Source organism: Scyliorhinus canicula, unplaced genomic scaffold (assembly GCF_902713615.1).
Source record: "Scyliorhinus canicula unplaced genomic scaffold, sScyCan1.1, whole genome shotgun sequence".
NCBI lineage: Eukaryota > Metazoa > Chordata > Chondrichthyes > Carcharhiniformes > Scyliorhinidae > Scyliorhinus > Scyliorhinus canicula.
Window position 1 is genome coordinate 31,388 of NW_024055654.1, and position 19,396 is coordinate 50,783.

The window sequence follows — 19,396 nt, forward strand, 5'->3', positions numbered from 1 at the left end:
AGCCTACCGCTCTCGTACCTCGGCGGTATATAGGATGAGATCCCCTATCTTCGGTTTCCACCAGTCCCCCGAACCCCTTGAAATGCAATAAAGAATTTTCCGTGTCACTTTGTCAATAAAGATATGTGTATTTGTGTAAAGATGTTTAACTCTGAGCTCGACTGCCGAGTCAGGGAAGGTGAAATGTGAATGTTACTATTATTTATACTGTTAGGAAGTTTATCTGTTTGTAGTTTATTGTGAGTGTAGTTTATTTCAGATAGTTAGAGGTTCCAGTTTGTTGTTTTGTAGTGCATGTCCCCTTATGACATGGCGCCAAATAGAGATTGTAAGGTAAAATTTTCTGCATAGTTGAGGAAAGTGCAGAGGCCATGGAACACGCTGAGGTCAGGAACGAAGACACCGTAGTTATGTGATCCTTCACGCTTTTGCGTTAGGATCACAAGGAGGGAGTGTAGCCACCGAAGTTGGCCACTTCCCGACCCAAAATGGTGATTTACAAAGGTTGCAGGGAAAACTGGACAATTATAAAGAGACAAGCAGTTTCCAGAAGTTCATGTGTATTCTGGCTGCAAAGAAAGCAGACAGCACGGAAACCAGCAGTTTGCATATTAATGAAGCGATCCCCGGGAACAATGGATACAACGATTAGCTACAATTGGGACATTCTATGGCAGGTCAGACTTCCCGGCGCCAACGAGGTCTGAAACAAAAGGCAACAAACCAGTTAGGAAGAACCGCCCCGCGATCGAGGGGCAGCCTCAGTATTGGGGGATTCGTACCAATCGATTGGGATGAGACCCAATCGATTGCCAGTGAGTTAGGGGTCCGTCCAAAAGGGCGCGAAGCCCCTGGGACCTATAAAAGTCAGGTCCCAAGTCCAGCTCACTCTCTTAGCCGGCCCTCCCAGCAGAACACCTTTGCTGCAGCTCTCTAAGAACTTGAACGTGAGAAGGGGCCTCACGGTAGCATGGTGGTTAGCATCAATGCTTCACAGCTCCAGGGTCCCAGGTTCGATTCCCGGCTGGGTCACTGTCTGTGTGGAGTCTGCACGTCCTCCCTGTGTGTGCGTGGGTTTCCTCCGGGTGCTCCGGTTTCCTCCCACAGTCCAAAGATGTGCGGGTTAGGTGGATTGGCCATGCTAAATTGCCCGTAGTGTAAGGTTAATGGGGGGATTGTTGGGTTACGGGTATACGGGTTACGTGGGTTTAAAGTAGGGTGATCATTGTTCGGCACAACATTGAGGGCCGAAGGGCCTGTTCTGTGCTGTACTGTTCTATGTTCTATGTTCTATGGAGAGGCCTGGCCAACAGCTACACTGACAAGTAAGTGTCCAACCAACGCTCGCTACGAGAATAGACACTCCTGACCCCTTAGCCCGTACCAACTGGGAAGCCTGCAGTCATAGGACAGAACAAGAGGCCATTGTTCCCTGATCCAGTGGGTTCCCTTATCGAAGATAAGTATTGGCTTGTAGTGGAACGAATAGTTTAGTCCGCTAGTATTAGTTGCATGAGTATCGATTTACTGTGTAAATAATAGACGTGTTTGATTGAACCTTGCTAACTGGTGTATTGAGTCATTGATCTGAACTTGAACGTCGTGGCGGTATCATAAAGATACCTGGTGACTCTAGAGCTAAGGAATAAAACAGAGCCAATTTTGAGTGTAAAGCACACTCACCAGAACGAGCAACAGAACTCGTGCTGCTGGCCTGCATTGGTCTGCTTTAAAAGCCAGCTAATTAGCCCTGTGTACTGCAGACTGGATATCGCTGCAGGCCTGTTGTGTTGTTGAGCTGTTCCTTTAGTTGGAGTGACGCATTGTAGAAACAAAATTTCTGGATTGGACAGTAGCACATTGGTTAGCACTGTTGCTTCACAGCACCAGGGTCCAAGATTTGATTCCCGCTTGGGTGACTATATACGGAGCCCTCCTGTGTCCTCTGCACGTCCTCGTTGTGTCTGCATGGGTTTCCTCCGGGTGCTTTGGTTTCCTCCCATGTCCAAAGATGTGCAGGTTAGGTGGATTGGTAAATGGGCTGGAGTTGATCAACAGAAAGAGACCCCAAATGAATATGTTTCAGTCCTGAATGTGAGTTAACAACAAAATCCAACCACTGTGGTTACTTGTGGCCTCGTTGGTGTCTCAGCAGGAGGGATGAAGTGGTGAATCCCTTCCCACACTGGGAGCAGGTGAATGGTTTCTCTCCCGTGTGAACTCGCTGGTGTATCTGCAGGTGGGATGAAGTGATGAATCTCTTCCCACAATTGGAGCAGGTGAATGGCCTCTCCCCAGTGTGACTTCGCTGATGTACAGCGAGGTGAGATGCGTGTCTGAACCCAGTCCCGCAGTGAGAGCACCGAAACGGTCTGTCGTCAGTGTGAACACGTTGATGTTGCATCAGTTCCCCAGAACTTTTATAGCACTTCCTGCAGTCTGGACATTGAAACAGTCTCTCATCAGTGTGAACTCGCTGGTGACTCAGCAGGTCGGAAGATTGAGTGAATCCTTTCCCACACTTGGAGCAGGTGAATGGTCTCTCCCCAGTGTGAACCCGCTGGTGACTCAGCAGGTGGGATGACTGAGTGAATCCCTTCCCACACTTGGAGCAGGTGAATGGTTTCTCCCCAGTGTGACTGCGTCGATGAGTTTCCAGCCTGGATGGGGAAGTGAATCCTTTCCCACAGTCCACACATTTCCACGGTTTCTCCTCAGTGTGACTGCATTTGTGGCTTGTGAGGCCTGATGATTGACTAAATCCTCGTCCACACACACAACATGTGTACGGTTTCTCCCCACTATGAACAATGCTTTTTCCTTCCATGTTTAAAGTACGATGATATTCAGGATATGATAAATTGAGGACTCTGTCAGATCCTGATGTGATGCTTGGTTTGAGTTTCCTGATTTTGAATCCTCCCCTTCGAACACCCTGTGAAACTGATGTAAAAACAGAAAATAGGGAGTGAGAGAGAACCCACAAAAACACAAAGGTAGGTTGTGAAATTGAGCTGAATGATTCTGGTCATTTGTGGGGTCGGCTCTCGGACAAAGTGACCATGAAAATTGCTGGATTGTCACAAAAACCCAACTGGCCTCTTTGGGAGGAGAGTGAAAGAGGTGAAGACATATTAAGAGAGTAGTTGGCAAAGCAACCTCGATCTTGAGCTTCATAAAGAGTAATATTGATACTGCAACAGGGATTCTGGTGGCACAATGATTAGCACTGCTGCCTCACAGCGCCAGGGACCCGTTTCAATTCCGGCCTTGGTGACTGTGTGGAGTTTGCACTTTCTCCCCGTGTATGCGTGGGTTTCCACCCGGTGCTCAGGTTTCCTCCCAGTCTAAAGAAGGCCAAGTTAGGTGGATTGACCTTGATAAATTGCCCCTTAGTGTCCAGGGATGTGCAGGTTAGGTGGGGCTGTGGGGTTACAGGGACAGGGTAGGGATGTGGGTCTAGGCAGGGTGCCCTTTCAGAGAGTCGGTGTAGACTCGATGAGCTGAATGGCCTCCTTCTGCACTGTAGGAATTCTATGGTTCTAATTCTATTCTATGAATCTTTATAAAGCTCTGGTCACCACTCTTGAGGAAGAATGTGAAGGTTCTTGGAGAGAAGGTGCAGAGCAGATTTACCAGAATGGTTCCAGCAAAGGAGGATGAGGGGCGATTTGATTCGGGTCCACAAGATTATGCCAGATTTCCATTGGGTGGACAAAGAAACTCTGTTTCCATTCATTGATCGTACAAGCACTAGGTAGACAGATTTAAAGTTTTGGGTAAAACCTGGATTAATCTATATAAGAATCGAGAACGAGGGTATCATTGTTGCAAAATAAGGAGTCGCCCATTTCAGGTGGAGGTGAGGATTTTCTATTCTCGAGGGTTGTAAAACTTTGGAAATCACGTCCTAAAAAGGCAGTGGGAGCAGAGTCCTTGAATATTTTTAAGGCAGAGTTGGATAGATTCTTGACGAGGAAGGGGGTGAAAGGTCATCAGGGGGAGGCAGGAATGTGGAGTTGAGGTTAGAATGAGATCAGCCGCAATCTTATTGAATGCTGAGTAGGCTCGAGGGGCCGAGTGGCCTGCTCCTAGTTTGTATGTAAAAGGTACAGGCGATATGATGGGATATGAGATATGTTTTTACTCAGCGACCGGCAATGACCTGAAACTTGCTGCCTGTGAGGGAGTTTGAAAATAGACACACATATCATTTGATTTCAAAAGGAAATTGGATTGACAACTGAGGGAAATAAACCTGCGAGGATACAGGGATAGAGCTGGAGAATGGGACCGACTGGATTGCTCCAGTGAGCTAGCATGGGCTCAATGGACCGAATGCCATTCTCTGTGCCATCATGTCTCTGACTGTTTTGTGTAATCTAGTTTTGTAATTTAACCCCGGAGGATTCAGATTTCACTCAGGTAAATCTGTGCTACACTCCCTCCGAGGCCATTCTATCCTTCCTCATGTTTGTTGCCCAGAACTGAACACAGTTCTCCAGGTTTGGCCTAACCAGGGTTTGTGAATCTCGGGGCTTTTCCAGTCACACTGAGACCTTAAATCTTCCCTCACAGACAGAACAGACAAACCTTTTACCTTCCACACCCAGATGCTGCTGATATTCAGGTTCTGATGAATCGAGTGACTCTGTCAGATTGCGATGTGACGTTTGGTTTGTGTTTCCCGTCTGTTAAACCTCCTCTTCCAGTATCCTGTAAATTTACAGAAACCTCACTGTCAGTTTAGGATAGAAATTCACAACATTCTCTCCTCGCCAACTTTGATTAAATGTATTCCTGGAGGTTTGATCACATGACCTGCCCCCATCCTCCAGCCATTAATCGGTCAACACATCCATCCTTGTGACACACTGCCTTCCTCGGCCAATTGGGAAGCAAAAGGACTCATTACCTCACAGGACAGTGTTTGATGAGGGCAGCACGGTGGCGCAGTGAGTAGCACTGCTGTCTCACGGTTCGATCCCGATCCCGGCCCCGGGTCACTGTTCGTGTGGAGTTTGCACATTCTCCCCGTGTTTGTGTGGGTTTCACCCCGACAACCCAAAGATGTGCAGAGTAGGTGGATTGACCACGCTAAATTGTCCCTGAATTGGAAAAAATGAATTGGACATTCTAAATTTATTTTAAAATAGGACAGTGATTGACTGTCAGCCAAACAACCTTCATCCCATTTTCAATATTTTTATATCCGCTGAAGAGAAATGTTCAAAAATCTTTTTTATTGTCCTCATGATTTTCCACAGTCACAAAAATATTTTTGACTGTCCCAATGATTTTTCAGACACCCAGGTATGAATCTCACCAAGGCAGAAGGTAAAATTTGAATTCATTGAAAGTTTACTGATGACCATAAAACTATTGTCAATTGTTGCAAAGACCCACCTGGTTCACTCCTGTCCTTCAGTGAAGGAAATCTTCTATCCTTACCTGGTCTGGCCTACATGTGACTCCAGATCCACAGTCAGCTTGTTGACCCTTAAAATGCTCTGAGATGCACTCAGTTCAAGGGCAATTAGGGCTGGGCAGTGAATGCTGGCCCAGCCAGCGACACCCACATCCCATGAATTAACAGAAAAGAAAATCTGCCGTCCTTACCTGGTCTGGCCCAGATCCACAGCAATGTGGTTGATTCTGTAAATGCCCTCCGAGATGACCGAGCCAGTCACTCGGTTTAAGGGAAATTAGGGATGGGCAATAAATGTTGGCCCAGCCAGTGACTCCCACAAATGATTAAAATAAAATCCTGGAGACTACAGTCAGTCAATCCGGGAGAGTTGTCATCCGGGCCAGACTCGCTGCACTTAATAATAATAATCACTTATTGTCACAAGTAGGCTTCGATGAAGTTACTGTGAAAAGCCCCGAGTCGCCACATTCCGGCGCCTGTTCGGGGAGGCTGTAACGGGAATCAAACCTTGCTGCTGGTCTTGTTCTGCATTACAAGCCAGCTGTCTTAGACCACTGTGCTAAACCAGCCCCTTCCCTGTGGCACCTTGTCCTCTGTAAAGATGGCGGCCGGTAACCCGGGCCTGTCGCCGCTCAGCTCTCACTCTATTCGGTGCTGTTTAAGACGGGACTGTTAACATTTTACTCGGGAGTTGAAGCCTCCACGGGGTATTTATGAAGCCTCCCGGCTCACTCCGCAGCCTCTATCGCTCCCCGGCCACCCACCGGCTCCAATCCTGAAAGTCGATCGATTGTTTCTTTCCGGCTCCTCGCACCGTCAGCGACAACCTGAACTGCTCATGCGCCGGTCACAGCCCGAACGGCGCATGCTCCAGTCACAGCCGGACTCTGTGCATGTGCGAGAAGCTTCTGTCATGTGGATAGAGCACATTCTCAGCTGCAATCCATGTTGGGTAATAAACCCGCCATGGAAATGGATATTTTTGCTTTAAATTTACTTTGCAAACTGATTACAATTAGCAACATTGGGCCAAGGTAACACCCACATCCCAAGAACAAATAAAGGAAAGTTCAAAAGGCAAATGCAGTGTATGCATTCATTTCAAGAGAGCTACAATACAAGATGAATGGGGATGAGAAACATGTCAGCCATGATCGAATGGCAGGGCAAACTCAAAACTCGATGGGCTGAATGGCCTAATTCTGCTTCTCTATATATTTTTTTAATGAGGGGATCTCATAGAAACATTTGTAAAAAAAATTGCTGAAATCCATCCCAGACCTGGATACAGATCAATTGATTCTTGGAGGGGACTTCAATTGTGTTCTGGACCCTAATGGACTGGTCCAAGCTGATTCAACCACAACAAAAACATGAAAAAGGAATGAAACCAGACGGAACACCCGGCATCGACCCAGGCACCAGAAACAACAACGGTAAACCCAGCAAAAGATTTTTAAAAACTGTTCCCATCAGTAGATTGTATAAGGATTACGGGACACAGATTTAAGATTGTGAACAAGATCTACAGGGGAGATAGGAGGTAGACATTTTAATAAGTGAGTGATAATGATCTGAACTCAATGCTTACACACAAAGATCAATAATGTCCAGGTCCTGGTAACTCGAACAGTGCTGTTAGAATTTGATGTGAGGATTGGTTGTGAATTTCCTGTCTGCGAATCCCTTTCTAAGCCCCTGTGAAAGAAGTTTACAAAGGCATCACTGTCAGTCCAGAAATAAAATTCAGGAAAGATAAGCATTTCTCCTGGTTTGAGTTTGCTGTGTCTAAATCCTCCCCTACTAATCCCCTGTAAAAGGAGTTTCCAAAATTAATCATCGTCAGTCCAGGATAGAAATTCACTACATTCTCCCCTCCTGCTCCCTGGTCCAGGATGACCACTCATGCCCCCCGCTGCACACTGACCCTCTTGTCATCAGCAGTCCCTCGATTTGAGGGTGATGTTGACTCAGGGTTGTGAATTTCTACCCGGGGTCTTCATGTGGCTGAACAGAGCCGCAGAGCTTTGGACACATGGGGCAGGATGTCCAATGAGACACTGAAATCCGGAGAGCAGGATTGGCTTCCTTTTCTTTCCATCTCTGCCACCGCTTTACATCATCAATAAGACATTGGGACTCAAAGACTAATCCAGTTTGATGGACAAGTTGTCTCCATTCTGAACAATGGGGAACAAGCTCCTCCCACTCATTGAAACATCGCCCCGACAAAGATGAGAAACGCGCATGCGCCCTGATGCACATCCAACAAAGATGGCAGCCGTTAACCCGAGCTGAACACGAGGAGCTGCAGCTCCGCTCGACACAAACAGGGTCCCGGAAACTCTTTTCCGAGGTTTGCGGCTTACAACAGCTTTACACTACGTTTCCACCCACTCCCGCGATCTCTCGCTCCCTCCATATTGTTAAACGCTTCTTCCCGATTTTGGATCTGAAGAAGACGCTCTTCTCCATCGCCATTACCCACACTGCGCATGCTTCTATCACAGCGGGCCCCGCCCCTCATTCAGTCCGATTGGTCCTCCAGTCCCGCCCCTCCTCTTCCTATTGGCCCGGAGCTGCCGTCACTCACCCGGGCATTGTGACGGTCACAGATGGTGAGAGCAGCCACAGGCTCAGGCTGACTGGCTGATTGTCCAATAATAACAGTGAGAGTCTCAGTGGGACAATCAGACAATAATAGTGGAGATGGGGCCCAGAGGAGAAACAGCAAAGGATTCACTCACTTTGAGAGCAACAAACACCGTGTCTATTCCAATAAGTCAGGCTGCAGTGTATGAGTGAGCGTATCATTGGATCCAATGTAGAATCATAGAATCCCTACAGTGCTGAAGGAGGCCATCCAGTGAGTCTACATCAGCCCTCTGAAAGATCACCCTACCTTGGCCAATCCCCCACCCTAACCCCGTAACCCCACCCAGGGACAATTTAGCACAGCCAATCCACCTAATGTGCACATCTTTGAATTGTGGGAGGAAATCTTCGCAGCCACGGGAAGAATGTGCAAACTCCACACAGACCGTGACCCAAGGTTGGAATCAAACCCAGGTACCTGGTGCTTTAGGCAACAGTGCAAATTACCAAGCCACCCCGTAACTCATGATTAGACAGTAACCTGCTTGTTAATCCAATTCTGGTGTGTGTTACTCTGTTACTATTATCATTAGACGTTAACCTGCCTGTTATTGCAATTCTGGTGTACGTTATTCTGTCACTATTATTATTAGACAACAACCTATCTAACATTCCAACTTTGGTGTGTGTTACTCTGTTACTGTTATCATGAGACACTAATAGGAGGGCAAGATGCAAGGTAGCAATGGTATTTTGAAGTTTCAGTGTTACAATGAGTGTCTCTGGAAGGTGTGTGATAAAATAGGAATGGAAACATCATGATAAAGGGTGGAAGGGTGGCACGGTGGCAGTGGTTAGCACTGCTGCCTCGCGGTGCTGAGGACCCAGGTTTGATCCCGGCCACCAGTTCACTGCCGTGTGGAGTTTGCACGTTCTCCTGTGTCTCCGTAGGTCTCACCCCCACAACCCAAAGATGTGCAGGCTAGGTGGATTGGCCACTCTTTTGAGGTCCACCAACAAAATAGAACAAAGGAAATAAACTTAGGGACAAAGTAAAAAGTGCCGCTCCAGTTAATGTCACTGCCCGAACATAACAAAGATCAGCTGGAACTTAAAAACATCTAATGGGAGTGTATTTAAAGGGGTCAATAAAGCACCCCAACCCCTGCGGTGCCCACTGGGCATGGAAGGCTTTGATGGTGCCCATGGACACTGCATGCTCCCTTTCTAGGGACACCCAGCTGCGAATGTAGCCACGGAAAAGGGGCAAACAGTCTGATTGGATGACCCTCTCGGTCGCCCACTGCCTGGAGCTATAAATGACGCACTTCGCCAGGCCTAGAGCAGGTTCACAAGGACGTAAGTGGCACAGGTTCGCGAGGTCTTCGGCCCAAGTAGGACTCAGCAAAAACACAGTCTGTGCTCCCACCCTGGAATGACCACCCAATGGAATCCACCTCCTCCCTGCTGGTGTGTGGAGTCTTCAGTCTGGGAGGGGGCTCAGCAAACATATTGCCCACTCGATCCCCCTGCCCCAGAACAAGCACACCTGATCAAATAAGGAAGGTTTTGTTCTTGCTGGGAAGACTGGGTGGGCCCTCAACCCAGGAGAGGCCCTCAACCCGGGAGGGGCCCAGCAAACAAGCAGTCCAAAGGGCTTTACTCCCATCTTGTTTTTGAAGTTGCCTCCTTGTTCTTGTCCTTCTCTCACCTCTCCGTCCTTCTCTCACCTCTCCGTCCTTCTCTCACCTCTCCTTCCTCCAGGCAGCTCAGCAGCAACCAGCATCGGAAACAGGCAGCAAACTGAGGAACAGCAGCAGCAACAGAGAGAGATTGAGCAGCAACAGCAGCAGCCACTCTCTACTGTAGCAACAATCACAGAACACCAAAGTCTGCACTGGGAGTGCCAGCTTCGGATTGGCCATGATAAATTGACCCTCAATTGGAAACAAATAATTGAGTACTCTGAATTTATAATTAATAATAATAATACTCACCTGTCACAATTATGGTGTTTTCAAGTTTACAATCTCCTGCTGCAACCTTCGGCTGGAAAGATATCAGAAGCTTTGGAAGCTCCTGCAAAAGGAAATTACAATGGTCAGAAATGTTAGTCGAGGTTAGAAATTAAGATCAGACAAACATTTATCTTGGTTTGAGTTTGCTGGGTGTAAATCCTTCCCCAACCCCGGGTAAAAGGAGTTTCCAAAATCCATCACTCTTCGAGTCCAGGATAGAAGTTCCAAACATTCTCTCCCCTTGTTGCCAATCCCAGATTACTGTTTTAAAAATAAATTTTGAGTACCCAATTCATTTATTCCAATTAAGGGGCAATTTAGCGTGGCCAATCCACCTACCCTGCAGATCTTTGGGTTGTGGGGACGAAACCCATGAAAACATGGGGAGAATGTGCAAACTCCACACGGACAGTGACCCAGAGCTGGGATCGAACCTGGGACCTCGGTGCTGTGAGACAGCAGTGCTAATATCCCAGGATTATTTAATGTGGGTTATACTTGCTTTGGAGGCAGTTCACTGGAGTTTCACTAGTCTGATTCCTGGGATGGGTGAGTTTGTTTTATGGAGCAAGATTGAACCTGTTTGGTCTGTACCCAATGGAGTTCCGAAGAATGAGAGGTGATCTTATTGAAACAACAAAGACTCTGATAGGTTTTGCTGAAAGAATATTTTCCCACATGGGGATTCAAGAACTAAGGAGAACAGTTTAAAGACAAGAGTTCTCCAATTTGACACTGAGATAAGGAGAAATGTCTTCCCTCAGAGGGTCATCAGTCTGTGGATAAAAGCATTTTACTGCGGATAATGGAATCTGAAACAAAAACAGAAAATACTGGACAATCTCAGCAGGTCTGACAGTATCTGTGGGGAGAAAAGGGAGCTAATGTTTTGAGTCTGGGTGACTCTTTCAAAGCTGAGTTTGTGGAATTTTCTTTCCCAGAGAGCAGTGGCGCTGTGTCACTGAATAAACTCAAGGCTAAGTTAGTCTTCTTTTATCTACTGGGGAGTCGAAGTTTTTGGGTTAAGGCAGGAAAATGTGATTAAGGGCACATTCGGATCAGCCATGCCTTTATTGACTGGCAGAGCAGGGTCAATAGGCCACGTGGCCGTTCCCTGCTGCTAATTCTGGTGTTATTATTCTCTGTTCTTCGGATTGCCACACGTGACAGTAGCACCTCCCCTCTCTGAGGGGCCTGTCAATCATCGACACAATGATTTTCTCTCCTGGTCACCAGGATCCTGAAGCACCGCCTCTGTTACGTCATCAAGATGGCCCCTCAGCCGCGCCGCTAAACAAAGATGGCGGCCCTGGAACCGGATAAAAGCTCCGCAGCCGCAAACGCGGGATTTGCAGTCTTAAACCGGCCCTGTGACCAGCAGGGGGTGTTTATGAAGCCTTCACTCCCTCTCCACCCCGTCTCCCGGCTCCCGGCTCCATTCCTCCCTCCGCCTCACCGACACTCACCGCTCCCGCAGACCTCCGATCAAAGAGACACTGCGCATGCTCCAGATACAGCCCAGCATTGCGTCTGCGCACTGTGCTCCTGTGGGGTGAACAGGGCACATTCACAGCCGCACGGAATGTTGGGTAATGTTTTCGCAACATTGAAACCGCAAACAGTTAATACAAAATGACTTGGTTACCAATTGATAAAAATAATTAAGCAAATTATTGTCAAAAGGTATTCTGCTATTCTCCATTTCTCAAAATGATTGAATGCTGCTCTGCTGTGGAACAATGCAGATTTTAAGGTGAGTTTTCTTCATGGGTCCTTCCTCTCTCCTCCCCAGAAGCCGGGACCCGAGAGAGTTTGCACATTCTCCCCGTTTATCTGGGTTTCGTTCCCACAACCCAAAAATGTGCAGGGTAGCTGGATTGGCTTTGCTAAATTGCCCCTTAATTGGAAAAAATGAATTGGGTACTCTAATTTTTTTATTAAAATCCATAATCAAAGGCAGTTCAGACTTCTTGTCAAAAGCAAATTACTGTGGATGCTGGAACCTGAAACCAAAATTCCTTGACGCAGGCTGCTCCAGTGTTTATTTGCACAGCATCTCCATCTTTGCCAAGACCATTGTGTAAATGTTCAAGTCCCAAGTGATGCACTGTTCTAGCTCTTGGGTTTATGTTGGACATCGGGTCGGCTTTGGTTTTTGCTTCAACGACAGATGTCATCTCTGCTGAGTGGGTCTCAAACCAGTCTTTGTTGTGGGTTCCACCTTTACCAAATGTTGCTGCTGCTGTGTCAGAAATGGTTTCAACTCAGTGATTTCCAAACTTCATCAGTAACAATGTTGATTGATTAAGTTTCTATTGATGAGCCTGTGAAATATTTTACAGTTTTATTTCATGTTGATAATTTAATTTCATAATGGTGGTGTCACAGTGAAGAATGTGTAAGTCAGAAAGAATTGTCAGCAAGGATTAATCAGAATTTTCCACTTGGAGATCAGTAGAATGTTTCAGAAACTGAATTATAGATTTTGCACCAAAAACTTTTAAAGATTAAAGTAAAAGTTCATAACGCTATAGCAATTGCGTTCCTGGGAAAGATCTTGAATAAAGAGGAAAGATGTTTTTAAAAAGAGACACTGCAGCCCCAAAAATCAGTGACGCATCCAGAATATTAAACTGCAGCCAGTTATAGGGGTTGTTGACATCAGCAGAAATGACCAAATATTGTCAGACTATCGATCTTGTATGTGATTAACAGCAGCAATAACAGCAGAATAGACATCTCGTCAGTCACTGAAGAAGCTGTTGATGTGTCAAGAGGTTAAGTGACTGAGAGTATCTCTTCCCACATACAGAGCAGATGAACGGTCTTTCCCCAGGTGATTCCGTTTGTGTGCAAAGAGAATGGACGAGAATGGATGACTTCCTGAAATTCTTCCCACACTGAGTACAAGTAAGTGGATTCTCCTCGGTGTGTATTTGCTTGTGTATCAGAAAGCTGGATGAATGAATGAATCCCTTCCCACATATGGAGCAAGTGAACAGTCTTTCCACAGTATGAACATGCTGGTACACATTGAGGTTAAATGACCGCCTGAACCTCTTTTCACAGTGAGTGCAGTTGAATGGCCTCTCCTCAGTGTGAATTTGCTGGTGTGACGTGAGGCTGGCTGACATACTGAATCCCTTCCCACACATAGAGCAGATGATTGGCTTCTCCCCAGTGTGACTGTGTCGATGATTTTCCAGCTGAGATGAACATTGAACCATTTCACACAGTCCTCACATTTCCACACTTTCTCCATGGTGCCGGTGTCCTTGTATCTCTCCAGGTTGGATAATCAGTTGAAACCTCGTCCACACAGAACACATGCACGGTGTCTCCCTGATGTGAATGGTGTGCTTATTCTTTCAGGCTGTGTAACTGGTTAAAGTTATTTCCACAGTCTGTTCACTGGATCAGACAGATGGGTGACCACTAGAATGGGCAGGCAGGCAATGCAGGAATCTCCCATGGCTGTCCCCCTCTCTAACAGGTATACCATTTTGGATACTGTTGGGGGAAGTGGGGAAAACAACAACAACAGCCTGAACAGTGGCACCACAACTGGCTCTGTTGTTCAGCAGGGGAGGACAAAGTGCGGGAGAGCGATAGTTATAGGGGCCTCTATATGAAGGGGCACAGATAGGCGCTTCTGTGGACGGGAAAGAGACTCCAGAATGGTATGTTGCCTCCCTGGTGCCAGGGTCCAGGATGTCTCTAAACGAACACAGGACATCCTGAAGGGGGAGGGTGAACAACCACTGGGATCTCTTCTGGGGCAGGTGTGACCAATACAAGAAGGATGTGTTACATCTAAACTGGAGGGGCACCAATATCCTGGCTGGGAGATTTGCTGCAGTCACTCGGGAGGATTTAAACAAGTATGGCAGGGGGGTGTAATAACTGAAGGTGAATTGGAGAACAAAAATAAGAGAACCACATCACCCTGTCTGCTCAAACACAGTGGTTTGAAGTGTATTTGTTTCAACGCCAGAAGTATACCGGGGAGGCAGATGAACTTAGAGCACTTATTAGTACTTGGAATTGCAATGTTGTGGCTATCACAGAAACATGTTTAAAGGAAGGGCAGGATTGGCAGCTGAATGTTGGAGGATACAGATGCTTCAGGAGAGATAGAGAGGGATGTAAAAGGGGTGGGTGAGTAGCATTACTGGTTAAGGAGAACATTATTATATTATGAGGGGAAATATACCGTCAATGGCAAAACTACCAGGAATATAGAAAGTCAGAGAGATCTGTGTGTGCATGTGCACAAATAAGAACATAAGAACATAAGAACTAGGAAATCTTTCAAGTTGGCATCACAAAGGAACAAGATAGTCAAGAAAGCAGATGGAATGCTTCCCTTCATTGGACGGGGCATCAAGTATAAAAACTGGCAAGTCATGCAATAGTTTTGTAGAACCTTGTTAAGGCCACACTTGGAATATTGTGCACAATTCTGGTCGCCACAGTACCAGAAGGATGTGGAGGATTTGGAGAGGGTGCAGAGGAGGTTTACCAGGATATTGCCGAGTCTGGAGTGTGTTAGGTATGTGGAGAGGCTGAATAGACTTGGATTATTTTCATGAGAAAGGCAGAGGTTGAGGGATGACCTGATAGAGGTCGACAAGATTATGAGGGGAATGGATAGAGTGGATGGGCAGACACACTTTCCTAGGGTGGGCGGGGGGAGGGGGGGGGGGGGGGGGCAGTCACCCAGGGGCATAGGTTTGAAGTCCCTGGGCAAAATTTAGAGATGTGCGAGGCAGGTTTTTTTATGCAGAGGGTGGTGCGTGCCTGGAACGCATTGCCAGGGCAGGTTGTGGAAGCAGATGGGGCTGGTTTAGCTCACAAGGCTAAATCGCTGGCTTATAAAAAGCAGACCAAGCAGGCCAGCAGCACGGTTCGATTCCCGTACCAGCCTCCCCGGACAGGCTCCGGAATGTGGCGACTAGGGGCTTTTCACAGTAACTTCATCGAAGCCTACTCGTGACAATAAGCGATTTTCATTTCATTTCAGATACGTTAACAGCGTTCAAAAGGCATCTTGACAAACACATGGGTATAGAGGGATATGGTACAAGGAAGTGCTGAGGGTTTTGGCAAAGGTTGGTATCATGACTGGTACAGGCTTAGAGGGCCGAAGGGCCGGTTCCTGTGCTGTATTGTTCATTGTTCAAAGACCCTGTTCAATGTGGGAGAAATAGTTCCCTTGTTCGGAATGTGGATGACGTTTTAGCCGATGGTCTGACCTTTTGAACGATATGTAGTCACGCTTGAAGAAACCTTGGAAATCTGGGTACTGTGGAATAGATTTAATCAGACCTGGAGATTCATCGACCTGTTCACACTGAGGAACGACCGTTGATGTTCTCTGTGTGTGGGAAGGGATTCACTCAGTTCACCAGCCTCACTTCATCATGGTCAATCTATACTGGACCGTTACCAAGTGCAATGTATCTTTCCTGAGGTTTGGTGGCCAGTACGGAACACAGTTCATGCAGCAAGTGAGGAAAAGACAGCAGGAATTTCTCTAATCTGTGATTTACAAGGACACATTCTTGGTTCCCAGCAGTTACGTTTCTTCAGTAATTTCCTCATTTTCCTGAAACTACCCTTCCTGTTAATTCTATTATTTCTTATAATTCCATTACTCTAGTGAAAACATCACACATTAGAATTTAATCAGTTCCATTATTCACTCTGGTTTAAGTTTATGTTGAGGTTAATAACAGACAAACTCTGTCCTCTCCCCGATCCGATTAGAGTTTCCAATGAGTCGATTCTGTGGAATGGAATGTCTTATCAGCGTTTCCACGGTGACCTGTCTGCAGTGAAGGAATGTCTGATCAGCGTTTCCACGGTGACCTGTCTGCAGTGAAGCGCCTGCTTGAGTTTCTAACTCAGACTAAACTTCTCTCTCCCAGAACACACATTATATCAGACATTGGATGTCAATATATTTCAGCCATGTTATGTTAATATCTCCCAAACCCTAAAAGGAGTTCAGATACACAAACTTTTAAATGTGGGAGGACAAGTTGATAAAGTGCTTCAAAAACACATGGGATCCAAGGTTTTATAATTCTAAGTTTGGAGTACAAAAGGACAAAGGTCATGTAAACCTGGACAAATCATTGGTTAGGCTGCAGTTGGAATATTAGATCAGGTTTTGGGGATCTTACACCAGGAAGGATGTCAAGGCCATGGAGAGGGTGTAGAAGAGATTCACAGAGATGATCCCAGGGAAGAGAGATTTTAGTTACCAGGAGGGATGAGAGAAACTGGGACTTTTTTCATTCAAACAGAGGCTAACTGGGGATCAGAGGGAGGGGGTTCGAGTCCGGCCTTGTGTGACTGTGTAGAGTTTGCACTTCCTCCCCGTGTCTGCATGGGTTCCTTCCGGGTGCTCCAGTTTCCTCCCACAGTCCAAAGACTGTGGTTAGCGCAGGTTAGGTGGATTGGCCATTTTAAAAGATTTCCTCTGAGTGTCCAAAGATTAGGTGGGTTTCTGGGGATAGGTTGGAGGAGTGGTCCTGAGTGGGGCGCCATATTGGAGGGTCAGTGCAGACTTGATGGGCCGAATGGCCTCTTTCTGCATTGAAGGGATTTGATGGAACAGAAAAAGACTCACATGAAATATCTATGGTATGGAGACAGGCCCTTCGGCCCAAACTGGTCCATGCCAACCAAAAAGCTCATCTAAGCCAATCCCATTGGCCTGTATTTGGCCCATAATCCTCTGTACCTTTCCTATCCATGTGTCTGTCCAAATGCCTTTTCAGTGTTGTCAATGTCCCTGCCTCAACTCCTTCCTCCGGCAGCTCATTCCGTACTATCCTCTATGGAAAACCATTGCTCCTCAGGTTCCCATTAATTCTTTCCCGTCTTAACCTAAACCTGTGCCCTTTAGTTCCCGACTCCCAAACCTGAGAAAAAGACTGAGTGCATTCACCCTATCCATGCCTCCCATGGTCTTATACACCTCTATAAGATCACCCCTCAGTCCCCTACGCTCCAAAGATAAGGTCCTGGCTGTCCAATCTCTCCCTTTCACTCAGTCTCTTGAGTCCTGGCAACATCCTTGTAATCTCTTCTGCGCTCTCTTCAGTTTAATAACATCTTTCCTATAGCAAGGCGACCAAAACTGAACACCATACTCCAGGTGCGACCGTACCAACGTCCTGTACAACTGCAACATAACTTCCCAACTTGTATACTCAATGCCCTGACTGATGAAGGCCAGCATGCCAAAAACCTCCTTCAGAGAATTTGCAGTGGAGAAGGAGGTTACTCGGCTCATCGAGTCTGCCAGAGCTGGATAGCCCTTACAAAGAGCACACCACCCACTTATCTACCCTATCCCCTAACCCAGTAACCCCCACTTAACCTTTTTTGTGGACACTAAGGCAATTTGGCATGGCCAGTCCACCTAACCTGCGTATCTTTAGACTGTGGGAGGAAACCAGAGACACACACAGTCACGGGGAGAATTTGAAGACTCCACAACAGACAGTGACCCAGCTGGGAATCGAACCTGGGACCCTGGAGCTGTGACGTAACTGTGCTAACCACTATGCTACCGTGCTGCCCTATCTATCTGTGACCCCACCTTTAAAGAACCGTGCACATGAACTCCAAGATCCCTCTGTTCCATTATACACCCGAAGGCCCTACTATTCACTGTGAAAGTCCGACGTTGATTTGACTTTCTGAAATGCAACTCCTCACACTTATCTGTATTGAACTCCATTTGCCATTTCTCGGCCCACTTCCCCAGCTGATCAAGATCCTGCTGCAATTTTTGACAACCTTCCTTACTGTCTACAATATAGTATTTTAGTGTCACCTGCAAACTTACTGATCATGCCATGTACATTCTCATCTAAATCGTTGATATAGATACAAACAGCAATCTCATAGTTATTGGTCTCCGAGTTACTCCCTACTTAGTTAATTACTCTAGTTTCTCAAATTTAGAACAGATTCCCAACCAGCCAATCAGCTTTACTCTGAGGTAAGTTATTTATATTTACTGTTCCGAAGCTGCTCCTCCCTGGATTTGCACCAACTCCTCTCCCTGCTGCCTAGGCCGTGAATCCCTGAGGTACGTTATTTATATTTATTGTTCCGAAGCTCCTCCTGCCTGGGTTCACACCAACTCTGCTCCCTGCATTTGTGAGATTCATACCTGGGAGTCTGGAAAATAACTGTCCTGTAAGGTGATGAGTCCTTTTCCCCAATTGGCCGAGGAAGGCAGTGTGTCACAAGGATGGATGTGTTTGACCGATTAATGGCTGGAGGATGGGGACAGGTCATGTGATTCAAACCTCCAAGACTACATTTAATCAAAGTTGGTGAGGAGAGAATGTTGTGAATTTCTATCCTAAACTGACAGTGAGGTTTCTGTAAATTTACAGGATACTGGAAGTGGAGGTTTAACAGATGGGAAACGCAAACCAAACGTCACATCGCGATCTGACAGAGTCACTCGGTTCATTAGAACCTTAATTTCAGCAGCATCTGGGTGTGGAAGGTAAAAGGTTTGTCTGTTCTGTCTATGAGGGAAGATTTCAGGTCTCAGTGTGACTGGAAAAGCCCCGAGATTCACAAACCCTGGTTAGACCAAACCTGGAGAACTGTGTTCAGTTCTGGGCAACAAACCTGAGGAAGGATAGAATGGCCTCGGAGGGAGTGTAGCACAGATTTACCTGAGTGATATCTGAACCCCCCCCGGGGTTAAATTACAAAACTAGATTACACAAAAGAGTCAGAGACATGACACAGAGAACGGCATTCGGCCCATTGAATCCATGCTAGCTCTCTCGGGCAGTGCTAGCTCTCTGGAGCAGAGGGCAGCACGGTGGGGCAGTGGGTTAGCACTGCTGCCTCACGGCGCCGAGGTCCCAGGTTCGATCCCGGCTCTAGGTCAATGTCCATGTGGAGTTTGCACATTCTCCCCGTGTTTGCGTGGGTTTCGCCCCCACAACCCAAAGATGTGCAAGGTAGGTGGATTGAATACGCTAAATTGCCCCTTAATTGGAAAAAATTAATTGGGTACTCGAAATTTTTAAAAAAAAAGCTCTCTGGAGCAATCCAGTCAGTGCCATTCTCCTGCTCCATCCCTGTATCCTCGCAGGTTTATTTCCTTCAAATCCAATTTCCTTTTGAAATCAAATCATTCATTGTGTCTATTTTCAAACTCCCTCACAGGCAGCAAGTTTCAGGTCATTGCCGCTCGCAGTGTAAAAACATATCTCATATCACCTCATATCTCCTGTACCTTTACATACAAACTAGGAACAGGCCACTCGGCCCTCGAGCCTGCCTCAGCATTCAATAAGATTGC

General features: G+C 46.7%; 1 long non-coding RNA gene across 1 annotated transcript; it reads left to right on the plus strand.

Moving 5' to 3' along the window:
- Positions 1-10,903: 10,903 nt before the first annotated feature.
- Positions 10,904-18,521, plus strand: LOC119960580. The gene is made up of 3 exons (XR_005459459.1): positions 10,904-11,797; positions 12,857-12,954; positions 18,468-18,521. It is a non-coding gene; the product is annotated as an uncharacterized LOC119960580 (long non-coding RNA).
- The last annotated feature ends 875 nt before the right edge of the window (positions 18,522-19,396 follow it).